This window comes from Podarcis liolepis, assembly GCF_965112155.1.
Source record: "Podarcis liolepis genome assembly, chromosome: 8".
NCBI lineage: Eukaryota > Metazoa > Chordata > Lepidosauria > Squamata > Lacertidae > Podarcis > Podarcis liolepis.
Genome location: NC_139560.1, coordinates 24,759,525 through 24,778,700, shown reverse-complemented (window position 1 = coordinate 24,778,700; position 19,176 = coordinate 24,759,525). Strand labels below are relative to the sequence as shown.

The following is a 19,176-nucleotide window of genomic DNA, read 5'->3' as shown; positions in this document are numbered from 1 at the left end:
AGTCTTAAAGTCAACTCTCCACATTTCTTCACCAGCATTCAAATTTTATTTTTGAAAATTCATCTGCCTTCTAATGTACACTTCCCCTGATATAACCCATTATGCTTTTTGCAAGCAATTTTCTTCTAATATAATAATTTTTGCATTGGATCATTTTGATTGGAGAACTGCACTGGGTGTGGAGAAGTGAACATTTCTTGGAGTTGACTGCCTTTCAGTTCCTGAATTTCTACCAATAAAGACATTTTTATATAGCAAACCTGTTTGTTTGTTTGTTTGTTTGTTTGTTTGTTTGTTTGTTTGTTTTTGTTTTTACATTTTCTCTATAGATCTGATTCCCAGCACTTCAAAACACACACACTCTCTCTCTCTATATATATATAAATAGAAGCTGGCATATGCTGTCCAGCCCAATATGTATGCTTGTTCCATGCTTTGAAACTGCACAATCTGACATTTGCAAACTCCAGGATCTCTGGTGATATTGCAATTGATAGGGCACAGCTCCCAGAACATATTCAGTTTGGCAGGTCCTGAAAGTTAAACCTCAGGTTTTACTGCAGTGCTACAAGGGATACCTTGACTGACAGAATCCCCAAGCTGCTCCTTCTGCAGTCAGGGCAGCGCTTCAGCGCAAACATAGTTATTCAACAAGGAACCAAAGAACTAAAAGCTAGTAAATATATCCATCTATAAGGCACAGACAGATGAAATCTGATTGCAGAAAAGCAGCCACGACAGAATCACTTTGCATGCTGCCTCAATGGGAAGGAGAGGGAAGAGGCTGCACAAAAAAAATTGGTGTTTCTCACTCCCCAACCCTCACCATTTCTACAACATATGCAAAGCTATTATTCAGGCCACAGCTCAGTGTAACAGTACCAGTGGCACATGGTGAAATTTTTCATAGGGGAGCAGTTAGGGCCAGAATTGCCTCCTTTTAGCCACCCTACTAAAATCTAAGCTGTGTACACACATAGCCTTTGAAATGCACTGGGATCATTTTTTTTCACAATGCACTTTTGTGCATAGCCATTCTACACACCTTCCTGCAATAAAGCCATCTAAACTGGCAGCTACTGTCTGTGTTGTCTGCACACACAGGTGGCATGTAATCCAACCAGTACACAGTGATGTTCTCTATTCCTCTCCCATCAATTAGTATTCCTACAGACATACAGAGATAGAAATAGATAGATGATAGATAGATAGATAGATAGATAGATAGATAGATAGATAGATAGATGATAGATAGATAGATGATAGAGATAGAGATAGATAGATGATAGAGATAGAGATAGAGATGATAGATGATAGATGATAGATGATAGATAGATAGATAGATAGATAGATAGATGATAGATAGATAGATAGATAGATAGATAGATAGATAGATAGAGGGATAATGACACCATGAGGTTGATATCTTCTCTATACCTGAGCCGAAATCCACCTACATATGGAATCAATAAAGTTGTGGCCATTTTCAATCCAGATCATTCTCTGCTTGAGTTTATTTCATCACTCCTTACTTTAGCCACTGCCTAGGGGTGGGTGGAGTTGTAACTTGGACTACAACTTTTGTACAGCACCTGCATCCAGCACTGAATGAACATTATCGCACCATGTGTACACAACCTGATTTATCTGGGGCATGTATGATGGACACTTGGCTTGAGCATTGTGGAACCTGCAACTACTGAAACTAGCTGTGTTTTAAATTTGGAAAAACAACTTCTAAACTGAAGTCAGATTATATAAGGTATTTCAGATTTACAGAACATCTTGTTTCTGGGGTGACGACCTTAATAAAGTTTTGACTTTTGGCCTTTCACATCTGAAACTTCAATTCCATTTTTTTAACAGCTGTGACATCTGTTTAAACATGTGCCTCGAGGGTCAAATAAAATGTAATCGTAAGCCCTGGTGCCATTGTAAAAATCATCATTATCATCTTGGTTCAAAATGTCCGAGCCAAAATTTCAAACATTGGTACTGTTGTTGTCCTGACTTTTTCTGAGGAAGTTTCTATCAGTGTTTAATTCTTAGCATCCTATAATAAAACTAGAATATTTATTAGTGGCATGTGCCCTGAGTGTCTCTTTTCAAATATCCCTCCTTGCCTTGCCTGCCCCAGGATACAGCAAGGAAACACCAAAACAGAGTTTCACAAAGTCAACACGGAAGAGTCACAGTTCATTATATTCAGAACCAGAAGGTCTAGTCTGTTTCCCACATTACATGGTAGGAAATGTTCGTATGCCATACTGTGTGTCATAATACCCAGAACAAAACAGGAGAAAGGGGTGAACTGCAAGAATAAGAATAACCTGAAATGGATTGATGGACCAGTCATATTGATGGACCAGTCAGAATACTAAGGAATGTCGGCATGGATGGATTTTAGAACATCTTCAGATGTGGACTGTAGACCCTGATTAGCATAACTGCATTCACCATTCAGCTTTTGCTCTTGTTTGTTGTATATTCACAACATTATAATGTGCTTTTGGAGAACTTTTGTGAAAATATAACACTATCGGTTATTGCTATTTCATGTTTGGTTTTGCCATTGCAGGTCCTTTTTTTGCTTTCTGTTCTCCATCTTAGAGGGAGTAATGGCCAAACTTGACTGCCTGCTATACCCAACATGCTTTTCCAAGCAGGTGTTTGTTGCCATCATACTTTGACATTTCTAGGGAATATTGTGCACATGCACCAAAAGGAAGGGAGAAATACTTAAACTCTTATAGACTTATAGTTCAGCTGTAGAGCCCATGCTTAGCATGCAGCAGAACCCAGGTTCAGTCCTGGGCATCGCCACTTAAAAGGATTAGGAAGTTGGTAATGTGAAAGAAACATCCTGAGATCTTGGAAAGTCACTACCTGTCAGAGTAGACAATCCTGGACAAAAAAAAATCTAGCCTTCCTATAGTTAGCATGGATCAAGTCCTACCACTGTCATTACCTTACTACTCCTAGCCAGGCATTCAATCTACTTGCATCAAAAGAAATATATGAGACAGAGTAGAGGTGTACTGCCAATCCCTACACCTTCTGCCTTGTTGCCTGGAGGACAAAACCAAGGCTCTAAATTGGACAAGGGGTCTCCAAGAATAGAGAAGACACCTTTGTCCTCAAACTCACTGAGGGCTCTAAAGGATAGAGATGTGCTGCAGGAAGGGATGTGACTTGCTAGCCTGCCCCTGCTCCCACTCACCTATTTGCTTCAATGAAAGTAGAAGGAACACCCAAATACAGCTGTTATGTGGCTATTAACTATCACTTAGCCTGAACTATCCTGAGCTAGCATGAGAGGCCTGAGTGCAAGCATAGCTGGCTTATCAGTTGCCAAGGTGCTTTAACTGCAGACACACACACCATATTTTTAAAGTACTTCCCACAAAGAATTCTGGGGGCTGTATTTTACCACTTGCAAAGCTGAAATTCCCAGCGCCCTCAACAAACTACAGTTCCCAGGATTTTGGGGGGGAGGTCATGGGCTTTTTTCTGGGGGTACGCATACCCCCTGAACATTTTGTGAATCTAAGTTCGACCTCATTGAGGGGCAGTATTTCAATATGAGTAGGAAAATGAGAGTACCCCTAAACATTTTTAAGGGGGGGGAGCACTGTTTAAATCTATGGTGTGTGTGCAGCCAGAGGATTTGTGGGGGCTCTCGCTCACTTTCCAGTTTTCACTTGCCTACATTGCAATAGATTGCATGAAGGTGCCATTTATGAGTCTGGACCAGGGAATAGTTAGTAATGAGATGCTTGCCTTGGCAGTGGTTAGATGAATCCTTCTTCCTATAGACTTTATTGGGTTTCCAGCACCCTCTTCAAAAAGAGCAAAATCCCCGGCTTCCAACGTTAATGTCACTACTAGTCATCTGTAACCTTGTAAAACATGGTACAGAAAAAAAAATTGTCTGTTTCTTCCTGATTTCCATCATTCCCTCCCTCCTTTCCTACACACACACATACACACACCCTTTCCTGGCTTTTAACTTTCTCCTTTGAAATGTTCTCACAGGGTAATGCAGCTTGTTAACTGGCTGCCAGTCTGATTTTTCACAAGTTTGCCACGTTGCAGTGACAGAACCGTAGCGAGACCCAGATGCTGCAGAGTAAATAAATAGCACATCTGGGATTTGGAAGTGGGCTGGCTCCACATTATGGAAAAAGCCGATGCAGGGACATATCCAAAGAACACACAGCTGGAAACCATTAATGTTGGAAGGAGGAAGGGAGAAGGGGGCAGAGGACTGGAATGGGGGGGATTACTGGCGGTCGCAAGCCTGAGAGCTGTGAGCGCCGATAGAAACTCCATTTATACAGCCGCTGAATTTACTGCATTCCTGAGAAGCGAATGGTGGTTTATAATAACTGACCTCAAGTAACACAAATACGGATCAGGCAGGGGTGGGAAAGCTGGCTGGGAGGCTGAAAACATTTGGAGGGAAATGGTGAGAGGATCCTGATGGCCGTGGATTTTGTAGCAGCAGGAATCACCCTTCCGAAACTTGCTTTGGAGAGAGGCACAGACATTTCCTAAGCCTAGAGTGCCACATGCAGATTCAAGCCTGTGCAGACTGAGACAAGATGCACAGTTCGTCATTCATAACAGGAGAGGCTGGTGGATTATTCATGTGTGTGATTCAGTGATGACTGCCAAGTGGGTTGTGGTGGATTGTAGAGACTTCTAGGTTACTTTTGTTGTGAGTGGTGAGAGACAGGATATGGGGGAACTGGAACAGAGGAGAGGAAACTAAGACCCAGATGAAATTTCTCAGAATTTTCAGACAATGTTTGGCTGAGTATGCAGAATGAAGAGAAGCAATGAAAGAGAGGAGAAATAGGCAGGGACAAGGAGGGAAGCAAGAGCCCAGGCAGGAGATGTCTGGTAAAATAGAAGAGCCAAAGGCTGGGCTCCACTGGACCAGTTTACAGGGGTTATGTATGCTGGTTACACATAATTCTTCTGTCTGAGCCTTAGGTTATCAGAACTAGTGATGGATGAATCATTTCTCTTTTTTTCCGGTTCTTGGTTCAGTTCTCCACATTTCCAAATCAATTTGCAATTTTTTAAAAAGTTCTCATGAAAATACATCAGCTTTTTAGTGTGGATTTCTCCTAATTTACACATTTTTGCAAAGCAATTTCCCCTAATATATTGCATATTTGCAAGTTATGGTCACAAATACAGTTTGTGCATTATTGTGCACACTACTAGGCTGGAGAGCTGCATTGCAAAATTCCAATAATTTGAAAAAATGGTTGTGTTTTGGTTTGCCAATTGTCCACAAAGTGCAAATTTGGCAGGTTCACCTTTAAATGTGAACTGAATCTAATCTGATATGGCAAATAGAGATTTTATCATCCTTGCAAGATCTGCTGAAATTATATTTTACACTACAGTATAGATCAACCCCATCCTTTTTAGCAACTGGGTTGAACTAAATACAGATTGACAAAAAACTCATATACTCCATTCCACAGCAACCTTTAATTGGGATTCCATTTGCAGTCCACTTCTTCTGTGCTGTGGCTCATAATAAAAACCACTCATTCATACTGCAACTTACCGTAGCCTAGGAATTTGTTACCTGAACCCTAATCAGACGACCTGTTTCCATGGATCACTCTTCAAGATTCGTAATTCATCTCTCTCTCTTTCTTATGAAGGCTTTTGTTAGCACAGACCTCCTGAGCAGTCTCTTCAGTCATTGCTCCTCATAGTCCATTCTCTTTGCCAATGTACTAACAGGTGGTTGAAAAGATTCCAAGAGTGGGGTCAGCTGAGGCCTCTGACAATAGCTTCACAGTTTCCTTCTCAGGAGTGTGCTCTAGCAGACTTCCTGGCTGATGGAGAACATGCTTGATATTTTACAGTACTTTCTCACATAATCCTTTAAGTTGCAAAAACTGGCTGCACATCAGGCTTGATGGTTGGGGAGTCAGTACCTAGAAAGCACAGAGGAGCTGTTTAGCTTTCGGAAGGACCACACCAAACCATCAGAACAACTGTGCAATAAACAAAAAAGTAAAATAAAAAAATCTATGCTTCCCCCCAGAGTTTAACCCAACAACTAAAGAAACTGGTTCTGAACCAGTAAAGCTGTCTTATACTGAGTCAGATCACTGATGGAGCCAGTCAAAGGGACACAGGAAACTATTTTATACAGAGTCAGACCACTGGTGCATCTCATTCAGTATTTTCTATACAAGGAGTAGGGAACTGGATCCAGCCAGAGCCTTATCTCCCCTGCTCCCCTGTCCGTGGGCCAGATTTGGCAGTTGGGTGGGGTTCACCCTCCTTTTAATCACCAGGTGTCACAATGATGTCAAGTGACATGGTGCTTTGAAGTCCCAACAATCAGCTGATCATAGGGACTCCAAATTGCCACCCTGGGGCTTGCAAAGAGACTGGTGTGGTGCTTTGAAGCCCCAAAGGTCAGCTGATTATCAGGACTTTAAAGCACAGCACAAGGCTATTTTCAAAGGCAAACAGCCCTGCACTGCACGTTGAAGTCCCACTAATAGGAGATAAGTCTCTTTTTGCCCTGCATCAACATCATCATCATCATTATTATTCAGTCCTTCATTCAAAGATCCCAGGGCAGTTCACAACAAAAAAATGCAAAATCAGAAAACATAATATTTTGTATTTCTTTCTACCTGCCTATGCACCAGGTGATTGGCAGGTAAGCATGGCTTAGCCAAAATGGCTTGGCAGAACAAGTGAGGATGCCTGGCAGGTTTGGACTGAATGAGTTAAAATGAATGACACTTCCGGTGTCTTCCCTGACATTTTTTTAAAAAAATCATCCACCTTTTTATCACCTGGGTAGATTTAAATCATTTATAAAGCAATACCATAGGGGATTTTTATACAGGTCCAATATCAAATATGAAAATTTAAAAAAATGACAATATTAGACCCACATGGATGCAATTTAATCAGCTATGTTTTATTTTTACGTCAGTGATGAAACAACAAGCAACAGACTTTTAATAGTATTTGAAAACCATTAAACAAAAACCATTTACCACTTTTCATGGCCAAAGTGGTTGGAGCACCAACTGATTTCTTCATCGTCTTCTTAATCATCTCTTCTTTAAAAAGAAAAGTCTCTTTCATAGCATTAGTCCCTTTCTGCCGCGAGGGAAAACTGGAGGAAGCAATGTATTCAAATCTTTAGTTTAAAAGAAGAAGAAAAAGACGACAAGTAATTGAGAACTGAATTTATTATGCGTTCATTTCTCATATTTTTGAGAGCCTTGTGACTGCTCCACTGGGGCAAAAGATGCCATGAATGCTGGTCGCCACAGCTGGCATGAAATCTCCACTGGCGAAGCAGGACTTGGCATCCAACATCCTGATGCAAATTGTATTAGTTGCCAGCAAGCAGAAAATGTCTTTAGCTACAGCAGGTGTCTCAGGATGTAGCATTTTGAAACACTCTCCCATGTATCTCCCAGTAGGCTACCTCGTGTCCCAGTTTTACACCCTAGATGCCCTCCCCACCTGCATGGGATACACTCTCCACCTACACCCCACCTGTATAGGATACAGTACAGATTGGGTGGGGACTGTTCCCTGCTTATTGAGCTTTCCAGAGACATCTGGTGGTCCACAAGCAAAATACTCAGCTAAATAATCACTCACTGATCCAGAAGGCCATTCTGTAAGGCAGCCTCCCCCAATGTAATGCCCCTCTGGGTTTGAGGGGGGGGTGGGGGGGAGAGACTACAACTCCCATCAGCCCCATTCAGCATGGCTATTGGTCAAGGACGATGGGAGTTGGAGTTCAACATGTGGATTGCACTAGGCTGGGGCATACTGCTGTACAATTTTGATAGATGGCTCATCTTGCTGTTCCCTTTACAGTGGTACCTTGGGTTACAGATGCTTCAAGTTACAGATGCTTCAGGTTACAGACTCTGCTAACCCAGAAATAGTACCTCGGGTTAAAAACTTTGCTTCAGGATGAGAACAGAAATCGCGGCGTGGCAGCAGTGGGAGGCCCCATTGGCTAAAGTGGTGCTTCAAGTTAAGAACAGTTTCAGGTTAAGAACGGACCTCCAGAATGAATTAAGTACTTAACCCGAAGTATCACTGTATTCCTTTCATTGCTGTTCTACTGGAATCACTGTGCCATATGTAGTTCTATTTTAATAATTTTAACTATTAAAGCTCCCTGGTTGTTTTTGTGATGTTTGTCTTGTTTTGATTTGATGTATTTTAACTAATGGTTCATTTCTTGTGAGACACTCTAGGGTCCCAGAGGGTCACGGGATGTCAGATAATCTAATGATAAACATGTTTATATTTTTCTGTTCCTAAGTGCCAATTTCACCAAGTACTGAGATTCAAACTGACAGTGGTATTTTGCCCTGGTCTATTTCAGTGGAGATTAATGCTGTTCCACTGTCCAATTTGTATACAACCTTTTTCCAACCAATACCTGGCAGCATTTTAGCTTTGCAACAGGCCTGTAAATTAAGTTAATGAGTGGTCTAGATGCAGAAATATAGGAAACTGCCTTTTGCCAGGAAAGGCCATTAGTCTGCTTAGTTCAGTACTACTCTGTGTTCAGTACATACTACTTAGTTCAGTCCATACTCTGTACTGTCTACTCTGACAGGTAGAGATTCCTCGGGGTCTTCAGAAGAGGCTTCTCCCCCTTCTAACTGAGCCTTTAACTGAAGGTGTTGAGGATTGGACCTGGAAACGTTTACATACAAAGCGTGTCATCTGCTACCAAAATGGGGCATGAAATCAAGGATTCCCCAAGAAGGAAATGTGGCAGTACTTTGTGACAATTCCCTTTACACGGATGGGATAAATGCAAGCTTCAGTTATGACAAAAAGGTTAAATTTCTAGATACCCTAAATTCCGTGCTGCAGAATAGTTGGTTGTGAAACCAACCAGAGGAGAGAAGAACCTTAATTTTAAGTGGCACCCGGGATGTGCTGTTGAACTGACTTGGAAAAGTGACCACAGTGCTACCAGTTTTAATATATATGCAAGTGGGCATTTACCAATAAAGTCCAACATGCTCACATTTGAATTCAGAAGACAAAGCTTCTCAAAAATGAGGAGACTGTTGTCAAGGAAGTTGAAAGAGAAAGTCAAGAGGGTCAAATCTCTCCAGAATGCTTCAAGGTTATTCGAAACCACAATAATAACTCAGCTAAAACAAAGAGTGTCTTCTTCTTCTTTGGTGATCACTCATAGCCAAGTAAGATTGTCTTCCATAAACATGGTTTAACAATGAGTCTGTAAGTGACTGTGGAGGCCAATTCTGGACCCACACATCCTTCCACAGTGGGGACATTGGTTCCCAGATGGGAGTTGATCAGGGTGTGGATTTGCCAAGCGTGCCTTCCTCTTAGCACGTTTCTCCCTTGCATTCAGAGTTCAAGTGTCTTCAAAGTCCATGACACCTTTGGTAAAGGCTGTTCTCCAATTGGAGCACTGGCAGGCAAGTGTTTCCAAATTGTTGGTGTTTATACTACAATTTTTTTAAAAAAAACTGCCTTGAGACAGTCTTTAAACCTCTTTTGTTGACCACCAGCATTATGCTTTCCATTTTTAAGTTTGGAATAGAGTTGTTGCTTTGGAAGACACATCCGCACAACATGACCAGCCCAACAAAGTTGACGTTGAAGAATCATCACTTCAACACTGGTGATCTTTGCTTCTTCCAGTACACTGGTATTAGTTCGCCTGTACCACAAATCAGGAAAGGTACTACCAAGACTAAGAGGATGTCAGCAAGGTTAACTAGCGGAGTCATGTTTAACAAACTATTAGAGGCAAGAAAGCTATCTTCAGATAATGAAAGTTTTGTCCAAATGAGGAGAAGAAAAGGAATACAAACTCTGGCAAATAAAATGCAAGCAGACAAGAACAGATGCGGAAAGCAAGAAAGAATTTGAGGAACACTTACCTAAAAAACATTAAGACCAACAATGAAAAAATACTTAAAATCATTAGAAAGGGAAACCTGCAAGAGGCTGACCTTTGGCCAACAAGGGAGTCAAAGGTGAGCTAAAGGACAAAAATGAGATTGTATAGAAACTGAATGAATTATTTGCCTCTGTCTTTACTGACAGAGTTGAAGGGCAAATCCCTGTGCCTAACTTAACTTTCTTAGGAAGTGACTATGAGGAAATGAGGCAAATGACAAGGTATGGAGTTCTAGGCCTTATTGACAAATTAAAAATCAGCAAATCATTGGGTCCAGATGCTATCCATCTGAGAGTTCTTAAAGAACTCAAATATAAAATTTCTGATCTTCTAACAAAAATATGTAACTTGTCCCCAAGATTAGCCTTCATTCACGAGGACCAGAAAGTGGCCAATGTAACCAAATTTTGAAAAGGGATGTAGGGGGATCTGATAAATTACACTGTAATTGATTTAACATATGTTCCAGTAAAACTGCTGGAAAGTGTTATTAAAGATAAAATTATTAAGCATATAGAAGAACAAGTCTTGCTGAAAAAGAACAAGTATGGCTTCCATAAGGGTAAAACCCATCAGATGTTTGGCAGTGTAGTCCTATGAAGGACCGTAGTTCAGTGGTCAACAATCTCCTTTGCATGCAGAAGGTCCCAGGTTCCATCCCCATCATCTCCAGGTACTACTGAGAAAGACTCCTGCCAGAACCCAGGAGAGACACTGCCAGCTGATGTAGGCAATTGTGTGCTGGATGAACCAGTGGTCTAAAATATAAGGCACCTTCCTATGCTCCAATACATGTTTGTTGTTGTTGTTTAGTCATGTCCAACTCTTCGTGACCCCATGGACCAGAGCACGCCAGGCACTCCTGTCTTCCACTGCCTCCCACAGTTTGGTCAAACTCATGCTGGTAGCTTCGCGAACACTATCCAACCATCTTGTCCTCTGTCATCCCCTTCTCTTGTGCCCAACATCAGGGAGCCTTCTCTTCTCATGAGGTGGCCAAAGTATTGGAGCCTCAGCTTCAGGATCTGCCCTTCCAGTGAGCACTCAGGGCTGATTTCCTTAAGAATGGATCGGTTTGATCTTCTTGCAGTCCATGGGACTCTCAAGAGTCTCCTCCAGCGCCATAATTCAAAAGCATCAATTCTTCGGCGATCAGCCTTCTTTATGGTCCAGCTCTCACTTCCAAACATCACTACTGGGAAAACCATAGCTTTTACTATACGGAGCTTTGTTGGCAAAGTTATGCAGAGGTAAGTCAGTGAGCCATACTCCCTACTGTGTGTACTCAAGGTTACAGCCCACAAGGCTTTGGGAAGAACTAAATGTTATTAAAGCAACAAGAACGGAAAATAGAATGTCTCACATGACTTAGACTATGTTCTGCCACCCTCAATTTATGGACTTCCCAGCACCAGCAATTGCTGCCCAAAGCACCATTGTGGGTGCAAGAAAACACAAAAGAGCCGTGACGTCAAGATTTGGGATAACAAAATATGCTATTGTCTTTTCTGATGCCTATGGAACATTTTTCTTTTACAACAAGCCTTTTAAGCAGAGATTTTTATACCAGTCTGTGCCTGTATTGGATTTGAAATTGTTTTTATATAAGAAATTGCTTTGTACTTGTTTGTTACAGTTAAAGCTTTTGTTGTTAAATCACTACAAGGTGTTTCATAGGAAGCAATTCATTTTTTAAAAAAAATGTTACATGTTATTGGGAGGAGGTGCTTTCTGGCACCATTGAGAGCTGTCCTTTCTCACAGCACAAAAAGAATTAGCTAGTTTTGAATGCTGAGATAAAAGGGTTCAGGAAACAACTGGTGAACTCAAGCTTAGCTGTCAATATTTAAGCTTAATATTTGCAAACTGCTAACATTTTTCGAAAGATAAATGTTGCACTCCAGCTATGCCAGCCTCTGAATTCCTTGTTGCCTTTCCTTTTCACCTAATCTTTCATAATCGTTACTGGTTTCCACGATCATATTCCCTACCGGCAACCTGACCCCTCTGCTTATGGGTGACATTCACCATATTGATTCAGCTTGGTCTCATCAAGCAGCAATTTGTACTAATGGGATAACACTTGGTGACAGCACGCAACAGCAAGCATTTGGAGCAAAATATCCTTTTCTTTTGGCCCATTTCTGCAACAGTTGTTAACTCGTTAATCACCATTTCCTTAAAAACACATTTCCCTGCATAGGAAAATATTCTGTGGACATTTAGGAGCCAATTCATATCCTCTCTTTTTTTATCCCCCAGCCCAGAAGTCAACACAAAAAAATTAAAAATAAATAAATCTGAATATAAGTATATATATGAATCTCCAAGTGGCATACAAAAATATAGTATAAACACAATAGAAGAGTCTCATAAAACAGATTCATATATAAAAAAAACCCTACACTATAGTTCAATTAGCGCTGTGTGATTTACCAGATACTTTTAGCATGCTGCCATTTTTATTTCCTTTTTTTTATAGGTACCCAATAAATAAATGCCCAGGAGAGGAAAAAACGATACCCTCCCACTGCACTCCCAGCACTCGCTTCCTAAATACAGCTAGGAAATTAAAGCAGCCATGGGCAAGTAGAGCAAAATGGCTGCTATAACTTACATGTAAGGAAAAAAACAAACTCACACTCTCATCTTCTTCATTGATAAATGCATGTTGTGAAGGAAAGTCTGGACTTCCCTTTGCCACAGACTCTCCCTGCTCACTACGTCCTGTTTCCTCTTCGGCTTCCAACGCCTCCTCTTCCCAGTCTTCTCCCTCTGACCACACATTGTGGTCCAACCACCATTCCCCTGGCTCTGAGTCTTCTTCCCTTGGAGGTTCCTCAGCTGGTTTCTCCCACCATTCTTCTGCATCCAACCAGTCCAACATCAACCTGCTGCTTCTTCAACTGATTTCTCTCACATTTGGAAAGTTGGCACAACTCAGTCAAGATATCCTCCCTAACACATAGTGCTATCAGAAATCATCTTGGTTTCTTGTGGTGCTATCAGAGAATGCAACACATCTGAACAATAAACCGGCACTTGTGGCTCTATAATCTAGTTGTGAATTATTTTCACGGTCTTTGCTCTTTTTTTACCTAAAGACTAAGTTAAAATGAATCTATAATCCACCAAGATATACAGTCATTTCTTTTTCAAAAAAGATAATGACAAGGATAACTTGGTGGGCAACAAGGCATATTTAAAATTGTAGGAGATTTGATCAAATTCAATGAGAGAAACTCTTCTGACTGATGAGGAGGCTGGAGAAGCAAGAATTTTTTTGTTAAAGGAAATTATGACCGAAAGAGCTATTTCAGTCAAAGAGTAATAAGCATGAGGAATAAATTATTACTAGATGAAATCAATAAAGCAAGTAGTAGAAATAAATTTAAAAGCCAACTAGTTACCCTTTTGCAAAGAGAAATAGCATGTGTTTCACATTCATAGATCTGAAGAATCTTCATAGGCATCCAGACTTCTATATGACCTCTCGACCTCTGTTCCTTCGCCAGTGTGTCAGCACTAATATGTTCAGTGCCTCGGTGTCCTTCACTATACAACCCTGATGGAAAATTCCACAGGAAGCATGAAGCATATAAACAATGTTCAAGAAAAACATGGAAAATTAGGAAAGAGGTGAAGTATAAGGACAATAAAGGATCCTTTATGACAGCCTTCTTTGTCTGAAGTCATCTGGGTGTTGCCGGACTCAAACTCTGCAAGAGTCACAACTTTACCTGCCACACACTTAAAATCACATATGGCAGGTGACTGTGGTTTGGCACAAACTGTCTCATGGGCCAAATGGGGCTGAAGATCCCCCACCAATGATTTCATGTTTTGAGATTGAGGCATGGCAAACTTTGGTGCTTCCCCAACTTCTTATCCACATGCACAGTAAGAGAGGGAGATTGAAAACTTACGCTGCTAGTTTTGAAGCCATCATTGTTTCCTGTTGCATCCAGATTTGTGTTTAGTTCAAACTAGCCAGAGTCAAACCATGGTTTCGAATCCTGGTTTGTTAACTAACTACAATCAAATAATCTACAGTTTCCCAAGTAACAGGAAACTGTGGTTTATTCAAAATGAAAAAGCGCAAGCTTTTGAACTCATCCCAATCTGCAGAAAGGAGAAGAGAAGAAGACATGTGACCAAGGCTCATTGCAGCTGATTCTCATTATCCTGAACCATAGTTTAACACTATGCCTCAGCAGGGCTGTTGTCACTTAAAACTAGTGAAATTCCCTGAAAAGTTATCTCCATGTTTTGCTGAATGAAGGAAGAACACACATGAGGTTATCTGCTCAATATGTAAACTGCTAGCTAGGCTCTTGGGGTCTGTCAGGAATCCAGTCACAAAAATTGTTCGTTCACACAAGCCTCTCTCTTGTGTATTCAGAGCCCAGGAGCGACTTGAGGGAGTCAGCCTGTGCCCATTAAAGGCACACAGAAGGCAGCCTTAAGGCTAAACAATGTGTGAGATATCCCTGTGTGTGAACTTCTGTAATCTGTGAGAAAAATGGCAAGAAAGGAAGAACAGAGTCTGCTTTTGGCCACATGGGGACATTCCAAATGGCACAGCTGTGCGAAAACAAACCCGCGATTCCAGCCTGAGGGCAGAGGACATTAAATGCTGCTCCTCAGAATATTTTTCTTCTACTTTGGCTGGCTTGTCTGAAAGACTTTCTTCTTTTTCTTTTTTTACTGAGTCTGGTTACAGGCTTACAAAAAAAATAAGAAAGCAAGGAGGAGGAGAAAATATATACTCAATATTTTTTTAAAAAAATAAAAAAATTAAGGCTTTGAACAGTAGGTGAGGATTTGTTTCTCAAACAAGTGCAGACTTGGGCCACCCAGGTCTCCTAAAAAGGGAGCCAGGAAACAGATGCTTTCTAAGAGAGAGGGAGGGAATGTTTAAGTCTGAAAAGAAGTCACCGTTCAGGGAAAGTTAAACATTAGAGGGTTGAATTAGAACAGGAGACCTAAAACACAGAATGGCTGGCATCTCAGTTGGCTTCCAAATGACATCAGCAAGTGTAGAATTGGGGGAAGGGGGAACACCAAAATAATTATTTCCATAGGTCACATCTGCACTATACATTTAAAGCGCTATGAGGCCACTTTAACAGTCATGGCTTCCCTCAAAGAATTCTGGGAACTGTAGGGTGCTGAGAGTTGTTAGGAGAGTTGTTAGAAGCCCAAGCTGGCTCACACAGCACCAAAAGATGTGTGTCCCGATTTAATCAGCAGAATGCTGGAAGGCAGGGTGTTATCAATGTTCAAGGACATGTTCCAGTCAGGCAAAGAAAGTTGGGGTGCAAGTAGTCTGGGGAAAGATGGCGCAGCCTGCAAAGGGTTCCAAGGGCAAGACAGAGAGTCCTAGAAGACTTCATTACGCCCCGGGGCCTGAGGTTCCCCACCTCTGTCTTGGTGGAAAAAGGCAAGTGCTTATGGTATGTGTTTATAATCTCAGGATCCCTGTGATACCCTCTTTTTTGTCCTCTAGGAGATCAGAATTAGTCTAGGCTGTTATTTTCATTTATAGGAAGGCAATGGCACCAGCTAATGAGCCAATTGATATTTGCACCTAATTATACATCTCAAGTGTCTCTGATTGTAAGGAATGTCATTGACTTGTATTAGAATTTTTAAACTCGTCCTCCATCCTTCTATGAAATGCTCCCCAATTTTCATGCTGACCCCGCCCCCAAGCCCCACTGTTTCTCAGGAGTGAAAGTCCTTGTCTCACATGGAGTACATTGAGGGGGGTAGAACTGTATCAGCCATATCAAGTGCTCCACACTTAGGGCTCTCTTCAGGAACTTGTTTTTTTTTTAACTTTCCTTTTAGTCTAGATGGTAGATTTGTCAGATAAGTACATCTTGAAATCAGTTAAGATGGTTTCCCCAACAGTGAACTAGTTTTACTTTATTGTCAAGTAAATGTCAAGTGATAGTAATCCAAACATGATCATTACTTATTTTAATCAGTTAAAGCAAAGGGGCTAATCAATTAAGGGCATCTTTGAATAACTTCACATCCCTAAAACACATCCAAAATGTCATCTGTAATGATAAACTATGGCATTTATTTTAATTGGTTTAATTAATCACTTAAAATCACGATAGTCAACTGATTAAAAAAACTTTTAATCAGAGGACAATCTTTAAAATGTTTATTTCAAATGTTATCAATCATTGATGTCTCTTTCGATAGGCGAGATACTTCAGAACAGAAAATACTGACGTGAGTCTATGCATGTCTGCTCAAAAGTAAGTTCCATTGAGTCTGATGGTGCTTACTCCTAGGTAAGCATGTATAAGATTGCAGTCTGCATTTGTTTGCTCCACTGTGCAATTTTCAGTGACACCAATTGAAATATTGTGTGTTCGTATCTGACATGTTTATTTCCCAGAAAAGACTTCTGAGCATTTACACTAAAAACTTCCTCTTTTTCCATTTACAGCTGTTGTGTGTTTCCTGAGCAAGAGTTTCATGATGACTAGTGTCCTAGGCTCAAGTCTGCAAATGTTTCCAGTGGTTGCTGGCTAGCACAGCCTGGTCTGTAAGGCAAACTGTGTGCTGGCAAGCCTGCAGGCATATGTGTTGTGTAATGAGTCCCATGTTATAATGGATCTAGTGTTAGAGAAAATTTTGGGTGGCACCCACTGAGAACATTTCCTATGCAAGTTCCATTGGAAAGACCAGGAGCTGTACAAGAGTTCACATTCATTTCCAAATTCATTGTGACTTGCGCAGGAAGACATTTCCTAGCGGTCTGTGCCTTAACTTCACACAGATGAGGTGTTGCTCAATGTAGTTTCTGCTGTTCTCTTGATTTTGGCAATAGCAAATGGCCACCTTCCTATTTGCAAGAGGTGTAGGACATCCAACTCCAGCTGCTGTTTTAGTCAATGCACCTTCATAACATATCTTTAGGTGCCGGGGGAAAACATTCCTCTTCTCCCAGGTCTTTGGCTAATTAAACAATCTAGGGCCTTTTAAACTGGGGTGGGGTTGTGGATTTTGTTTGGTATATATTTTTGTGTATTTATATTGCAAACTGTCCTGTGATCCTGAGATGAAGGGCAGTATAGCAACAACAACAACAACAACAACAACAACAACAACAACAACAACAACAACAACAACAACAACAACAACGGTTTTCATATCCATCAATGGAAAAGTGCACTTTGGTGGCCACTGTAATTTAGCAACTTTTGAGGATTGTGAACTTTAAAAGCTTGCATCTGGAACCAGCAGATTAAGAGATGCCCTGCTAGATGCCTAACATTTCATTCCCTCACATCTGTGGTAGGTTAAATTTAGACAAATCGCTAAACATTTCAGTGTTTATCCAAATTGAAACTCCAGGCTTTTGAGGTTCCCTCATCAATGGCTAAATAAGATTTGCCTGACTTCATTTAGAATAAATACAGAACCTAAACACAAAGCCCAGGGGAGTTTTTGATGCATAGCCTGCCTAAACTCGGGCTGGTGGAGTTGGGATTTTTCATAAATGAAAGTGGGCAACTAAGTCAAACAAAACTTAAAAATAAAGTGTTTTCTTTTTAATCTTCCAGAGCCTCTTTGAAAAAAACGGATTGTCCTTTCATTTAGCATCTCCTCCCCCATCGTTCAGTCTTTCTCTGAGTGGCTTCTGCTGGTTCCCTCACTGTGAGAAGCGAAGTTACAGGGAAACAGGCAGAAGGCCTTCTCAGTAGTGGTGCTCTCCCTGTGGAACACCCTCCCTTCAGATGTCAAGGAAAGAAACAACTAACTGACTTTTAGTAGACATCTGAAGGCAGCCCTGTTTAGGGAAGTTTTTTAATGTTTGATGTTTTATCATGTTTTTACTATTCTGCTGGGAGCTGCCCAGAGTGGCTGGGGAAACCTCAGCCAGAATGGTGGGGTATAAATAATAAAATTGTTTGGAGGTTCTAACAGGGGAGTGCAGCTATATATATATATATATATATATATATATATATATATATATATACCCTTGACTGAAGAATGGTACACTCCTTCTATCTGGGATGGTCGTCCTCTTCCACTGAGCGCGCAGCTTCGGGAGGGACGCACATGGAGCGGTGAGGGAAGAAGGGGACACCCGCCTAGCCAGCCAGATCAGCCGAATCAACCCTGGCGATCAATGAGGTGACAGATGTCGCAGCCAGATAGCCCTCACAACTAAAGAATCATGGCAAGAAAAATTGGTGGACTATGCAGAACTGGCAAAGCTGACATACAAGCTACGGGACAAGGATAAGTATAATGGGAACCCTTTACAAAGTATTTGAAGACAACAAAGCGAACTGGACTCCTTGGCTGGTTTTGAATAAACATTCACAAACTTTTTATTGATAATAATCAGCTAAATAGTTTGAGGATCTATACAACTGTGTAACATGCAGAAAGCAGCATTTTTAGAGAAATCAAAGACTGGAACTGAGGGAAGTTGGGGGTGGGGATGGGTGGGTTCTGTGGGGGGAGGGAGGGGGAGGGAGGCAAAGTGGGGGGAATAAGGATGATATATTTCTGGATAATATGTTTTGTTTTAATTCTGAATAAAAAGTTATTAAAAAGAAAGAAAAAATAATAAAATTGTTGTTTTGTTGTATCTGGGTTTAAATATTAATGTAAAAATGGTGGGACATTCAACAGAAATTAATTACTATTTTTTAAAAATAGTAAATCAGGAGCATATTTGGAGATTGGGGTGGGAGCTCCAACACCATGGAACAAAAGAGAGTGTTGCCACACCCATAAGATTACCTTGGGGAGATCCACACCATACATTTAAAGCTCATTCGGCACACATTTAAAACACATAAATTCCCTCACAGAATCCTGAGAACTGTAGTTTGTTTATGATTCTAGGAATTGTAGTCATATGAGGGGGGAACACTACAGTTCCCAGGAAGTCTTGTGCTTTAAATATGTGTTGAATGTGATTTGAAGGTATGGTGTGGCAGTGTTTTCAGTCTCTCAGTTTCAGCCAGTAACCAGTCTTCACCATGAGGCAAGGCTGGATTGCCTCCAGTTTGGGGTCCTGAGCCAGTCACTAACATGTGAGCAGTTGCCCCAGTGCAAGTATTTAAGAGATCGCTCTGTGACACAGATAAAGAGTTGTTGCTGTTTTGTCGCAGCAATAAATGTCAGCTGACGAATGGATGTTAGTTTCAGTG

General features: G+C 41.0%; 1 long non-coding RNA gene across 1 annotated transcript in view; it reads left to right on the top strand.

Moving 5' to 3' along the window:
* The window catches only part of LOC310713439, a 28,729-nt gene extending 10,789 nt beyond the window's left edge, over window positions 1-17,940 (top strand). The window contains exons 2-3 of the long non-coding RNA XR_014529246.1: window positions 16,199-16,254; window positions 17,569-17,940. This is a non-coding gene — a long non-coding RNA (uncharacterized lncRNA). The remainder of the gene's footprint in view (window positions 1-16,198; window positions 16,255-17,568) is intronic.
* The last annotated feature ends 1,236 nt before the right edge of the window (window positions 17,941-19,176 follow it).